Consider the following 14,495-nt stretch of genomic DNA (forward strand, 5'->3'; position numbering starts at 1 on the left):
TTGGGAGGGGGAGGGGAGGGTGGCGGTTTAGTGACATATCACGGACAGGAGTAAAGTAAGTAATTAAATAAATAAAACTAGCTTGCTCTTGCTGCATCACCAACTAGGCGATGCAGCGAGCGCAAGGTAAATGGTTTTATTTATTTATTTACTTACTTTACTCCTGTCTGTTCCTACGTCCGACTCCATTAACCCCCACCCTGCCCCTCTCCTGCCCTGCCCCACCACCTCGCAGCACTCCCTCTGCGAGCCGACACTGATTGGCAGCACTGAAACAAGTACGTCACATTTTTATCAATATCTAAATCACACACACCAATGACGTTCTGCTCCCTAATCATCTAAATTCACAAACAAAAATGTACGTCTGGTAAAAAAAATCAAGACCACAGATAGTGAGAGTTAGAAGCGCTAAGTCTTTAGGACAAGAACCCTCACTCACCCATGGGGTGACATACTTCCTCACTGGGTTCCCTCCTCATAGCAGGACAGCAAGGAACCTGCTGTGGGGGCTTACAACATCCCAAGGAGGAGGAGCAGAGGTGTTTTAAAAAAATCAAAGATGAGCATAAACATGGAGCTGAGTGAGGTGCAGAGTACAAAGGACTATTACAACTATCTCCCTGGTGGGCGAAAAAGTACTTTATTCTGAGGACCCCAGTGGATAGGGTTAAAAAACAGAGCTAATGACTGTACAAAAAAAAGCGCTGGACCCGCCGAGCCGCTTGTCACTTAAATAAATCAGTAACACAACAGTGGTAGAGATCGGAGGCTAGAGAAGGATACATAGATCCAACTTAGGGGTGAAGCATGACACCAACAGTGGACAAACCAATTCAGTACCAGGCTTACTGAAATTACTAAAATATTTTTTATTTTACAAATTGATGCAGAGTAACGTTTACTTTTCCTTGTCCTGAGGAATGCCCAAATAAAAATTGTTTTCAAAGTTATATATGAGTAGAAACATGTCAACCTCATAATAAGTGAACTGCACTTTTGTTGCAAAATCTTTAGCTCTGTTTTAAACCCTGTACACTTTTTTGCCAACCAGGGAGATAATTTTAATAGTCTTTTGCACTCTGCCCCTCACTCAGACACCTGTTTATGCTCATCTTTGATAAAACACCTCCACTCCTCCCCGGCTGGGAGTTGCAACCCACAGCAGGTGCCTTGCGGTCCTACAGGGAACCCAATGATGAAGTATGTCACCTTTGGGTGAGTGATGGTTCTCTTCCTAAAGACTTCACACTGCTATCTGCCACTATCTGTGCTCCTGATTTTGCTCACCAGGGATACCTTTTTGTGTGTAAACACTTTTATCAATATCACACTCTAGAAAACTGTATATCTTTGATTTTCCGTACCACAACACCAACTTTTATGTATATTCTATATATATGTTGAGACAACATGTACTCAACACATAAGTATATTGAAACTTAATGGGCTTCAAAGGAGTTGATCAATGTCATATTAATTTAAAGTTCTTGTTTTAGACCATTCATCACCTGCCGCACCTCTTCACCTGTTCAAGTTAGTGTGCAACCAGGTGGAATGGCCACAGGCAACAGTCGGATGGTAGAGCCTGGTAAGTCTTCAGCTAGATGAATTGAAATCTACAAATCCAAATGTCTCTTTGAATCAACGTCAGCATATTTAACATATTTAACATATTATTTCATAACATAATATAGGACCCATTTTCTGCATGTGCTAAATACATTTCAAATACATATGTCTACTGTCTCTGCCCTTATGAAACTCAACAAAAAACACAACAGGGAAATGTAGGGTCAAAGGGATTCCAATCCCCAATTTACACGATAACACTAAACAACTGAACTGGGGGTCTAATGGGTATCAAGACACCAAGTGCTTTAGATTGCTACAAACAAAGTTAGAAGAGTGAAGATAACAGGAATGTTAAAGAAACCAGAAATCATCGAGCAGAACTTGGATTCCCATCAGTTACCAGAGTGATCAATCTTATCATCTGGTTATCCACCCAGACGGATGATATGTCTCCTGATAATGGAGACAGACTTTCAACAAAGTGATTCACTCAAAGGAATTGGAAAGGGACCCCAGAGAAAAGTGAAACAGACTGTGCAATATTTTCAGTCTGTGACCACTTGGAAATCAGAAAGCAGTGCAAACCAAAACAAAAGTGTGTGATATTAAAATAGATTACTTCAAAGTGTAGGATGTGCACAGCCTATATGTTTAACTTCGTTATCCGTGCTTCCTGGGTATCACTCTCCTCCCTGAGTGTGATCGAATAATCAAATGGTCGCAGGACTATTGCATCATAGCCCTCTCACCCTGGGCACAAGAAGATTGCTGGGTCTCCAGCTTTTGCAATTCAAAACTTGACTTCGTTAAATGTTCAAACACTAGAATTTATTTTTCATCATAATCACATGTTTTCATGTTAAATTCACATATTAGATGTCTCCTTGTACATCATTTGTTTGTTGTTCCCAAGTAAATAAATCACATCCAATGCATTTCGGTGCGTGTAGCACCTTCATCAGGGAACCTGTTAATTAATAAAACAAAACTTGCTTTAACCTGCCGTATTACTTGTGATTCACAATGTTAAACATTATTAGCAACTTTGTATGCTGACTGTGTTATTACGCTAATGCGTGGCTTAGCGTGATAAGTGCTCGCGTATAAAAACAAAAGTTCTACGGGATATTTAACAAAGGTCGATTAAGTTAACAGACGTCTGTGCCGTTTGTTCATGCTAGTGGTTCGCTGTAACAGTGAAACAACAATTCTGGCCTCTTGCGTAAATATTACCGCAATGATTCTAGGGCCGCTCAATCGCTGGCATGTGATTGATTAAGTTATAGCTACACCGACTATGCGGGATGCGACTAGCAGTGGCAGTTAACTCTAACTATAGACGCTTACCTTGTGAACTTTGTGCCGACTACGCGAACTTCGCGCTGCCTCTCCTAATGGCGCCGAGGTCAAATGTGTACGTATTTCTACCGGTGGATTGACGCATGCGCGTTACTGCACAAGCCGTTTTTTTTAAAAACAACTTTGTTGACATTGTTGTGCGCTGACAATGCTATGTTATGCTGGCTGCTCGCCCTTGCCATGTTATGCACCTATGCCTAATCAATTGTAAAAATTAAGAGCTTCATGAAACGCTATATGTAGCGTGATTGCTGCGTGATACATATAAACAGAATATATACAAATTCATAAATAGCACAAAAATTCTGTCCGATCATTCAGCCCATTGGGCTTCAGGCTGTTCAGATGGTAAATCCAGTGATTCTCTCTTTTGAGTAATTTTGTTTTGTTTGTTGAGCCCTCAATTTTGGGCACTATTTCCAAAATGCAAGCCCGCAATTGGCTTACGTGGTGATGTTTCTCTTTGAAGTGAACGGCCACCGTTGATTTCACCGATTCTGTTCTTATGTTACTTTTGTGTTCTGTAAGGCGTGTTTTTAATTTGCGTTCAGTGTGGCCTACGTACACGGAACCACAAGGGCATTTCAGCATGTATATGATGTTCATTGTATCGCATGTCCCACTGACTCTTAGCGGTATCTTAAATCCTTTCATAGGATGGGTTATCTCATTCCCCTTCATAATGTTGTGGCAGCTGCTGCAGTTCATGCATGGAATGGTTCCACGATAAGTGCTTTGTGGGAGTCGCTCAATAGGGTATTTCAACATTTCCCCTAGGTTCTTTCCTCTAGTGAATGCGAACAATGGTTCTTCTAAAAAAGGGTCTTTGAAATCAACTTCCAGTCTCAGTATTTGCCAATTTTTTCTGATAATGTTCTTAAATTGGGTACTCACATTGGAATATTTACTCACACATGTTATTCTTTTGGTGGACAGTTTCATTTTGTTCTCTAGTAATTCATCCCTGGTTATTTTTTGTGCTCTTGCCAATGCTGGTTGAATAGTTTGTTCAGGATACCCTCTATCCTGAAATCTCTTGGCCATGATTGTTAGTTGCTCTTGACATTCTTCGGTTTCCGAGACCACTCTTCGTACCCTGAGGAACTGTGAATATGGCAGGTGTGTCTTCAGAGATTGAGGGTGGTGGCTATCGAATTTCAATAAGTTGTTCCTATCGGTAGGCTTTCGATAGAGATTAGTTTGAAATTGATGGTTGCTTCTGGTAATTTCTACGTCCAAAAACTGGATTTTTGTGGTGCTCATTTGCCACGTAAAGCCAATCCGTTCATTTCTGTTATTCAATGTTTCCAACTCTCTATGTAGAGTTTCATCTTCACCTTTCCAAATTAAAAAGATGTCGTCGATGAACCTTACGTACATCAATAGCTGAGTGGCCCATTCTTGTCGTTGGTAGATATGTAGGTTCTCAAAATCTGTCATAAACAGATTGGCATACGCCGGTGCGGCGCAATTGCCCATCGATGTACCACTTCGTTGGATGAACCATCGTTGTTGATATTCAAAGTAGCTGTTCATGAGAGTGAACTCCATTAGCTCCATTAAAAATACTTGCAGGTCTTGATCATATGTGCTGTTCAACAGGGCATTTTCTATGGCTTCCAGGCCTTCCTTATGTGGTATTGACGTGTAAAGCGCCTTAACGTCTATGGTTACCATTATTATGTTCTCTGTTGTTTCTAAGCTGTTCAATTTTACCAAAAAGTCAGTGGTGTCCTTTATGTATGATGTAGATTTTAACATCAATGGTTGCAAGTATTTATCAATGAGCTTCCCCACGGGTTCGTGGAGACTTCCCTTCGTAGAAACTATTGGGCGACAGGGTGGTTTGTTCAAGTCTTTATGAACCTTAGGTACCATATATATGATTGGACTCTTAGGACTCTCCTGGGTCAGATATTTCCTGGTTTTGTCAGATATGATCCCTTTATCTTCTGCACTCTTCAATATGTTGGATAAAGTTTTTCGGATTTCTTCCGTGGGATTATAGTCAATTTCCATGTACAATGACTCATCTTCGATGTGTTCCTTGATCACAGACACGTAGTACGATTTATTCAAAATTACCATGGCCCCTCCCTTGTCTGCCTTTTGACAAACGATCTTGTCATTTTTGGCCAATGCTTGTATGGTACCATACTCCTTGTTTGTCATGTTCTTCCATTTGGAAGTCTTCTTTGTGTTAACCTTTTCTATTTCTTGTTTACATAAGGCTTCAAAAAGGTCGATTGTCTTGTGGCTCACTGGTGGCATATAAGTGCTAGTGATCTTTAACCCTCTTAACTCATCAGTTTTCACTTGCGAAGGTTCTGTGAGAACGTTGTCAAAGAAATGTCTTAGTCTTATTTTCCGTGTCAATTTAAATAAGCTTACTTCCAACTCCAATTTGTTGGTACGGGCTGTGGGGACAAATGACATCCCTTTTTGTAAAGTGTCCATTTGAAATTTATTGAGTCTTTCATCTGATATGTTGATTACCAAGTTTTTTGACTCTAATGGAATTTCTTGTTCTTGTTTTTCTTGGACGTAACTGTTCTCGTCTGTGGCGTCGTTTTGTCTATTTCTTTTGTTCTTTCTAAGTCCCCTCCGGGGTCTACTATTTCGGTGGGGCCTCCTCCTAAAAAAGGACGCTGTTCGGTTGAAGGTCCTGCTTGTTCGGATGATTCTGGAATTTTCCTGCCACGTTCTGTGCGCGTCGGTCGTCTATCCTCGTCTGTAGAGGATGAATCCGTTTGGGATGTGTATGTTTTAGTCTGGCGTCTTCTGGCATATACTCTGCCCACGTGTACACTTCCTGTAACTTGTCGCCCAATAGTTTCTACGAAGGGAAGTCTCCACGAACCCGTGGGGAAGCTCATTGATAAATACTTGCAACCATTGGTGTTAAAATCTACATCATACATAAAGGACACCACTGACTTTTTGGTAAAATTGAACAGCTTAGAAACAACAGAGAACATAATAATGGTAACCATAGACGTTAAGGCGCTTTACACGTCAAAACCACATAAGGAAGGCCTGGAAGCCATAGAAAATGCCCTGTTGAACAGCACATATGATCAAGACCTGCAAATATTTTTAATGGAGCTAATGGAGTTCACTCTCATGAACAGCTACTTTGAATATCAACAACGATGGTTCATCCAACGAAGTGGTACATCGATGGGCAATTGCGCCGCACCGGCGTATGCCAATCTGTTTATGACAGATTTTGAGAACCTACATATCTACCAACGACAAGAATGGGCCACTCAGCTATTGATGTACGTAAGGTTCATCGACAACATCTTTTTAATTTGGAAAGGTGAAGATGAAACTCTACATAGAGAGTTGGAAACATTGAATAACAGAAATGAACGGATTGGCTTTACGTGGCAAATGAGCACCACAAAAATCCAGTTTTTGGATGTAGAAATTACCAGAAGCAACCATCAATTTCAAACTAATCTCTATCGAAAGCCTACCGATAGGAACAACTTATTGAAATTCGATAGCCACCACCCTCAATCTCTGAAGACACACCTGCCATATTCACAGTTCCTCAGGGTTCGAAGAGTGGTCTCGGAAACCGAAGAATGTCAAGAGCAACTAACAATCATGGCCAAGAGATTTCAGGATAGAGGGTATCCTGAACAAACTATTCAACCAGCATTGGCAAGAGCACAAAAAATAACCAGGGATGAATTACTAGAGAACAAAATGAAACTGTCCACCAAAAGAATAACATGTGAGTAAATATTCCAATGTGAGTACCCAATTTAAGAACATTATCAGAAAAAATTGGCAAATACTGAGACTGGAAGTTGATTTCAAAGACACTTTTTTAGAAGAACCATTGTTCGCATTCACTAGAGGAAAGAACCTAGGGGAAATGTTGAAATACCCTATTGAGCGACTCCCACAAAGCACTTATCGTGGAACCATTCCATGCATGAACTGCAGCAGCTGCCACAACATTATTAAGGGGAATGAGATAACCCATCCTATGAAAGGATTTAAGATACCGCTAAGAGTCAGTGGGACATGCGATACAATGAACATCATATACATGCTGAAATGCCCTTGTGGTTCCGTGTACGTAGGCCACACTGAACGCAAATTAAAAACACGCCTTACAGAACACAAAAGTACCATAAGAACAGAATCGGTGAAATCAACGGTGGCCGTTCACTTCAAAGAGAAACATCACCACGTAAGCCAATTGCGAGCTTGCATTTTGGAAATAGTGCCCAAAATTGAGGGCTCAACAAACAAAAAAAATTTACTCAAAAGAGAGAATCACTGGATTTACCATCTGAACAGCCTGAAGCCCAATGGGCTGAATGATCGGACAGAATTTTTGTGCTATTTATGAATTTGTATATATTCTGATTATATGTATCACGCAGCAATCACGCTACATATAGCGTTTCATGAAGCTCTTAATTTTTACAATTGATTAGGCAAAGGTGCATAACATGGCAAGGGCGAGCAGCCAGCATAATATAGCATTGTCAGCGCACAACATTGATCGTGTCAACAAATTTGTTTTTAAAAAAAACGGCTTGTGCAGTAACGCCCATGCGTCAATCCACCGGTAGAAATACGTACACATTTGACCTCGGCGCCATTAGGAGAGGCAGCGCGAAGTTCGCGTAGTCGACACAAAGTTCACAAGGTAAGCGTCTATAGTTAGAGTTAACTGCCACTGCTAGTCGCATCCCGCATAGTCGGTGTAGCTATAACTTAATCAATCACATGCCAGCGATTGAGCGGCCCTAGAATCATTGCGGTAATATTTACGCAAGAGGCCAGAATTGTTCTTTCACTGTTACAGCGAACCACTAGCATGAACAAACGGCACAGACGTCTGTTAACTTAATCGACCTTTGTTAAATATCCCGTAGAACTTTTGTTTTTATACGCGAGCACTTATCACGTTAAGCCACGCATTAGCGTAATAACACAGTCAGCATACAAAGTTGCTAATAATGTTTAACATTGTGAATCACAAGTAATACGGCAGGTTAAAGCAAGTTTTGTTTTATTAATTAACAGGTTTCCCTGATGAAGGTGCTACACGCACCGAAATGCATTGGATGTGATTTATTTACTTGGGAACAACAAACAAATGATGTACAAGGAGACATCTAATATGTGAATTTAACATGAAAACATGTGATTATGATGAAAAATAAATTCTAGTGTTTGAACATTTAACGAAGTCAAGTTTTGAATTGCAAAAGCTGGAGACCCAGCAATCTTCTTGTGCCCAGGGTGAGAGGGCTATGATGCAATAGTCCTGCGACCATTTGATATTAAAATAGAGTCATTAGGAGAAAATACAGGATTTATTAGAGTTACCACCTCACCCTCTAGTCTAAAAACATAACAGTGCAAAGAGCAGTATTAACAAATAACTGCTGGATTATCAAGGCTAACATGTTTCAGCCAATAGGGTAAGAGTGCCCTAGGCTTTCGTCAGGACCTCTGTTCTTGACAATTGCTACTGCTTAAATCACTCTCAAAATAAAGTGAAAAAAGGTGAAATAGAAAATATGAAATATGAAACTCAATACATCCTTCCTTTTGTGCTGCTTTTTTGGTAAGATATGTTTACGTCTCTTGTCAATGACTCAATCCACCCGTGTCGTCACTGAACACAAACACTGAGTTAAGTGTTCTTTTTACCAAACACTCTCATGTGATTCACAGCCCTGGAGTCAACTCTATGCCACACCTACTAACGACATCAGGGGATGTGTTACAAGCAGGAAATAGGACTTCAAGTATCTACTGATAAGTTCACAATACAGTACTGATGTCAACATCCATTTGTAACAAATTTTTACCCTTTGCTATTTCTAAAAAAATATTCGACCGGTGACCAATTTCTCCATGGAATAGAATATGTCATGAAACTATTTTACTTTTTTCACTCATGATGCCATTTGTGTAATCTACCACAGACCTCCTATTACATTTCTGAAGCTTTTCTTTACCTTTTTCACCAGCTGCTAAATTACTAGGTTCCCACGAACCCATTATTTGCGGACATTAGTTCAGTAGCTGACACTGAGTGTCCAGTTATCAAAGGAAACATCCGTGGCAGATACAATTATATAATATCCTATTTTGCATAGACATATATCAACCAACAACCAGCTTTTTAGACATGCTAGTGTATAATATATCTATGATAAAGTGTCATACTTTGCTTACAGCTATTGTGCAACATCTCTGGTTTAGGCATATACAAAATCTGTCATTGTAGATGTACTATTTATATTACCATTTTCTTTTACCTCTTGGGGACCTAAAGCCTGACAGTGATGCCATGAAGAAGATAGCATGCAATCCTGGAAGAAAACAGAATCCTCTTCAAAGCTGTCAGGTCTGTTGTCTTGAACACTGAAGAGGAGGAGGAGATTGTTTGTCCCAACCAAAAAAGACCTGAAGGGCGGGCGCCAGTCTCCCTTCTGGAAAACTCCTATGGATTGCAAGTCTCTAGACAACAGCCACAAAGCCATGATGCCTAACCCGGCTAAGCAGGACTCTCCTTAATTTATCACTCAGTAAACGATTACCGTATTTAACCCCCATCCTACATAGGTGCAACTCAAGACCTCTCATTCTTCTAAAGTAGAACAGTACCCAGGTGAGGAGGACTTCTCCCCATTCAACTTTCTCCTACATGCAACTTAAAAGATTCACAACCACCCTTCCGGCATGGTCAGATGGCCACACATGTTTCAGGGGGCGGATTGGATGTCCCGATCCTATCCCTTGGAAGGATCTGTTTTTCCAATAATGTTCCTCTATGCCTGGAAATATTCAACTGAGGCCATGCAGATGATAAAGCCATATCATACAGAGGTCCACGTCAAGAGGTAGGGCAAATTGATGTGCCTCAGTCAACTAAAGAAAAGCACCAACCACGAAGGCCTAACCCACCCAAAAACCCAACAAAAACCTACCTGCACCCCCCTCACTCCCGCCTCCCAATCCATAAGGAGTACCTTAACTTATATGGGGCCAGTACATCAAAATAATATTTTTGAGACTGGGCTTGTGCACAGACTATCAGAGCCAGAGCCGACCCTTATGGAGACAGTAGTAGACATGGCACATCTCTCGTGCTGACAAACTGCCTATCTAGGACTACAACCTCAGAAGGACTTCCCAAGATGCTTCAGCGTGCAGGCAACAGGGGGCAGTGTGGTCTCCGAGCACAGCAGTAGCTGGTGCTGCAGCTGGTCAAGCGCCCTCTAAGGGAGATTACTGCACTGCACACAGCACAAGGGGGTGCACGAGGAGCCTACAGTGGCTGCCACAGACCCACAAATCAACACTGCAGCGGCAGGGATAACTCGCCGGCTGGAGCTTCTGTTTTTTCTCGCATTCGACTTGTGCATTACAAACGATTACATTGGCATGATCAGTAGTGCATGTTGTGTGCCAAAGCCTATTTCTTCACAGCATATGTTACCTCAAAATATGATTTTTTCTCTTTTACACTCAGTGTGGATTCACATTAAACAAGGAACGTATTAAAATGTAAATGGGACGAACAGCTTTATTTAGGTTTAAGTTTGTTAAGTGGAGAACAACATAGATGCATCTTTTTCAAACCATTTTATTGCATTAATCACTCCACATCCAGTTTACCCATCTTGCTTGTATAAATATTTCTTTATTAGCAGGTAGATTATGTGATTTTCTAAGGTCTGTTTTACACAAGTTAGCGCCACTTTAAAAAAAATTTTTTTTAACCAATCTCGGTTGGAGAACACCCTGAATCATCCTAAAGAGGCTCAGACTCACGCCGGGCGATATCGGATGTGACTCAAACTGTATTTCCCTTAGTTAGGTCCCTTGGATACAGGAGGATGAACAATGATGCTTGGTGCCACAGAATCTTGAATGAGACATTCCTCTCAAACCTATTTTGCTGGTTTTGTCAAGCACTAAACCTAGAGGAAGGGTTTAAAGTTCAACTCTGGCAGAGGACGGAATTCAGGGTTGCCAGTTGCCTTTGGGGTGCAGGGGGCTGTCAAACTGAAATGTGCTGACTGCGATCGATATGGCCCTAGGGTGTTTGCTCCAATGGACCAACAGTTGGCGCTTCCGGTCAGGACCGGCACCATCTGAGAAACATAAAAGGAGAGGAGCAATGCCCTGTGTGGATTTGAAGGGTCAGATCGTCAGGTGGAGAAATGTGTACTTTTCCACCCTGGTGAAGGTAAATGGAAAATGTAAAGGCTGATAACATGAATAGGCTGTTGCATTTTGACAGAGATTTTGCCTCCCTCTAGATAGATTAACTCTTAGCTCGAGCCAGGACCAGCATGGGACGGGCCGCCAATATGGCGGTCGCCCTAGCCCCGAGACCCCAAGCACAGGGGAGGGGGGGGCGCGTCACTCTGACGCGGACCCTCTCGTGTTCGGCAGCCAATGGGCGCCGGTCCCGAACCATGAACCGGAAGCGCTGAAGCGCTTCCGGTTCAGAAGCTTTCCGGTTCAGAAGCTTTCCGGAAGTCACCCCAGGTTTTCGGCACCCCTTAAAAGGAGGCAGCCTCTTGGTTTCGCGGTTGCCTCCACCTCGTCACCAACGCGCGGGCCGGCTGGCCCCCCCCACCCGTCCCTGTAATCTTTTGTTTTCTTTTTCAGGTCTCGTCGTCGGGGTTTTCTGGTACAGAGCTCGCAGAGGGTCGACGGTGGAGCTGCGCGGTCAAGATCAACTACGTTTGTCCCCCTTTTCTTGTCACCAGGTGCGGAGTGGCATCGGGGAGCTGCCTTTGACTTAGAGCGGCGCGGGAGCTTTCTCTCGAGAGACACCGGCGGAGCTGCCTGTGGTTTCGGAGCGTCGCGGGAGCTTTCTTTCTCTCTTGCAGCTCCAGTTCGATCCTCACGTGGGACATTACTCGTCTTTCTGGGTCACAGTCGGTTGGCGAGCATTGGAGTAAGGTGAGGCGGCACCAGCTAGCCAGCAGTACATCGCTTATGGGGGCCATAGAAGGCTTGAGCGGGCGGCTCGCCTGAGCTTACTGGGCTAGCCAGTAGATCTTGGCTCTGGTTGCGTGACTGCACAGGTATGCTGGGGGCCGCTGCAACACACGGTAAGAGGGGGCACTGGCTCCTGTGGGAACTGTCACGTGGTTCAGGTACCTGTGGTCGGTACACGTGGGGTGGGCACAGTATCGTCATGGCCCCTAAGGCGCGGCGGGCTGAGAAGCGATCCCACACAGAGTTCATGCTGGAAACACTGGTTCAGCAAGTGCAAGCCATGGGTCAGACCCTCAATAGATTACAGGATAAGGTACAAGGCCAGAGGCGGTAGTGGGGGGAAGGCCAAGCCAAGGAATTATTCACCCTCACCGCCAAAGCGTAATCGGCGCAAGCAAGGTGGGAGAAGTAGAGGGGAGGGCCCACGGGATACCGATAGCCCTGAGGCAACACCAAAGCCGGACCTCCCAGGGGGGAGTGGGGGAATGGGGCCACCCGAAGGACAGTTGGTTACACCAAGGCCCCACCAGAATGTAGGGGCAGTCCCGGACATACCTGGGCAGCCCGATATGACAGCCAGTTTGTCAGCGGTTCTGCCATGGCTAGACTCAATTGGAAATTGGTCGCATGCCGCGGGGGCGTCAGCTGGCAGGAGCGACGCAATGGAACGGGCAAGAAAGTTGCTCGCAGAACTCGGAGTTGGCAAACCAAAGGAGGGGCCGGCATTACCGGCAGGGAGCCCACAGCAGTTACCTGCTGGCCCGATTCCTACTGAGGCAACCGCAGGGTCAAGCGACCATGTGTCAGGCACCAGTGGCGGCAGTCCGTCAGCAGCAAGCAACTGCGAGAAGGAGGCGGAGGCACCAAAGAAGGCTGATGTGGCACCATCAGCAGGTATAAATCAGCATTTGACGCCTCTGGGGGTAGGGGAAATGCGCTCCTGCAGGGAGCGTCTGGGGCGACATCTTTCTAAGGAATTGAAGGAAAAGATATGGAGGGGGGAATACGTAAACATGTTCTTTCTATTAATTGATGAAGCTGACAGGGAAGAGGCTAGAAAAAATAAGGAATGGACCCACCCGAGGGAATGGTCTAATATCTTGTTGAAGTACAGGGTTGAGGAGAACTTGGCGAATTAGATACAGGGTTTCTCCACGTACATGGCAGTAATGCTTGAACGCTTCCCGGAAGTGGGGTCAGAGATGGCAATTTATCAGAACAGGATCACCCTTGCTCATGCAGATAAAGGGGGCGATGGGTGGAAAGATTATGATAAGGCTTTCAGGCGAGCTAAGGCTGAGGACTCTTCTCTGAGGTGGGATCAGACAGATATGTTCCTCCACCTGAAATATTTGGTGGTGGCATCGCCGGAGGCCGTGCGGGCACCGGTACCGGACACAGGCCGCTCCCCGCCCTTTAAGGCAAGCCCCGCTGGGTACGCGGGGGGTAGTACAGCCAGGTCTGGGAGCGGGAACAAAAAAGGGGTCTGTTTCGATTTCAACAAACGTACCTATTCCAGGGCCTCGGGCACGTGTAAATTCAGGCATGCCTGTGGATATTGTGGTAACACCTCCCACCCCGAGTCCAAGTGCAACAAGAAAGCTAGAGAGAAAGGGGGCAAAAAACAAGAGTAATGGAATTTTGTTAGAAAAGGCTAGATCTCCGGTGAACATTGGCGCCATGATACCTTGGTTGGAGCGATACACTTGCACTGTTGCAGCGAGGGTCATCAGGGAAGGTTTTGTGGATGGTTTCAGAATACCCGCACAGGGACACAGCGGGGTAACATACTGTAAGAACCAGGTGTCGGTTAGATCCAACATGAGCATAGCAAGGGCAAAAATTCTCAAAGAGTTGAACCTGGGGAGGGTGGCTGGACCATTTGAGGACGTACCGATGGCAGATTTTGTGTGCTCGCCTCTAGGGGTGGTACCTAAAAAAGCTCCGGGCGAATTCAGATTGATCCACAACTTATCCGCACTCAGGGGAGGCTTAGTGAATGATGCCATTGCTGACTCGCTGTGTAGTGTCAAGTACACATCTTTTGATCAGGCAGTGGCCATGCTGAGAACTTTAGGTTAGGGGGCCCTGCTAGCAAAGTCTGACATTGAATCAGCCTTCTGTTCGTTGCCCGTCCACCCCGCTGATTGTCACCGCTTAGGATTTCAGTTTGAGGGCAAGTACTATGTGGACAAATGCATGCCAATGGGATGCTCAGTGTCCTGCGCTTATTTTGAGAAATTCAGTTCCTTCCTGGAGTGGTCATTCAGGGACAAGTCCGGGCATCAATGGGTCCTCCACTACCTGGATGATTTTCTTTTTCTGGGGGCCCCAAGCTCGGGAGAGTGCAGGTCAGCCTTGCAGCAGTTTTGGGATCTCATGCAGGAATTTGGGGTACCATTGGCACCTGATAAAACGGTGGGCCCAACAACTCTCATTGAATTCCTAGGGATTGAGTTAGACTCTGTTCAAGGGGTGTCCAGGCTGCCACGTGACAAGGTCAGGGAGCTTGGGCGTGCCTTGGAGTGCTGCATTGGCAAAGAGAAGGTTACGCTACA

The sequence above is a fragment of the Lissotriton helveticus genome, chromosome 3_1, assembly GCF_964261635.1.
Source record: "Lissotriton helveticus chromosome 3_1, aLisHel1.1, whole genome shotgun sequence".
Taxonomy (NCBI): domain Eukaryota; kingdom Metazoa; phylum Chordata; class Amphibia; order Caudata; family Salamandridae; genus Lissotriton; species Lissotriton helveticus.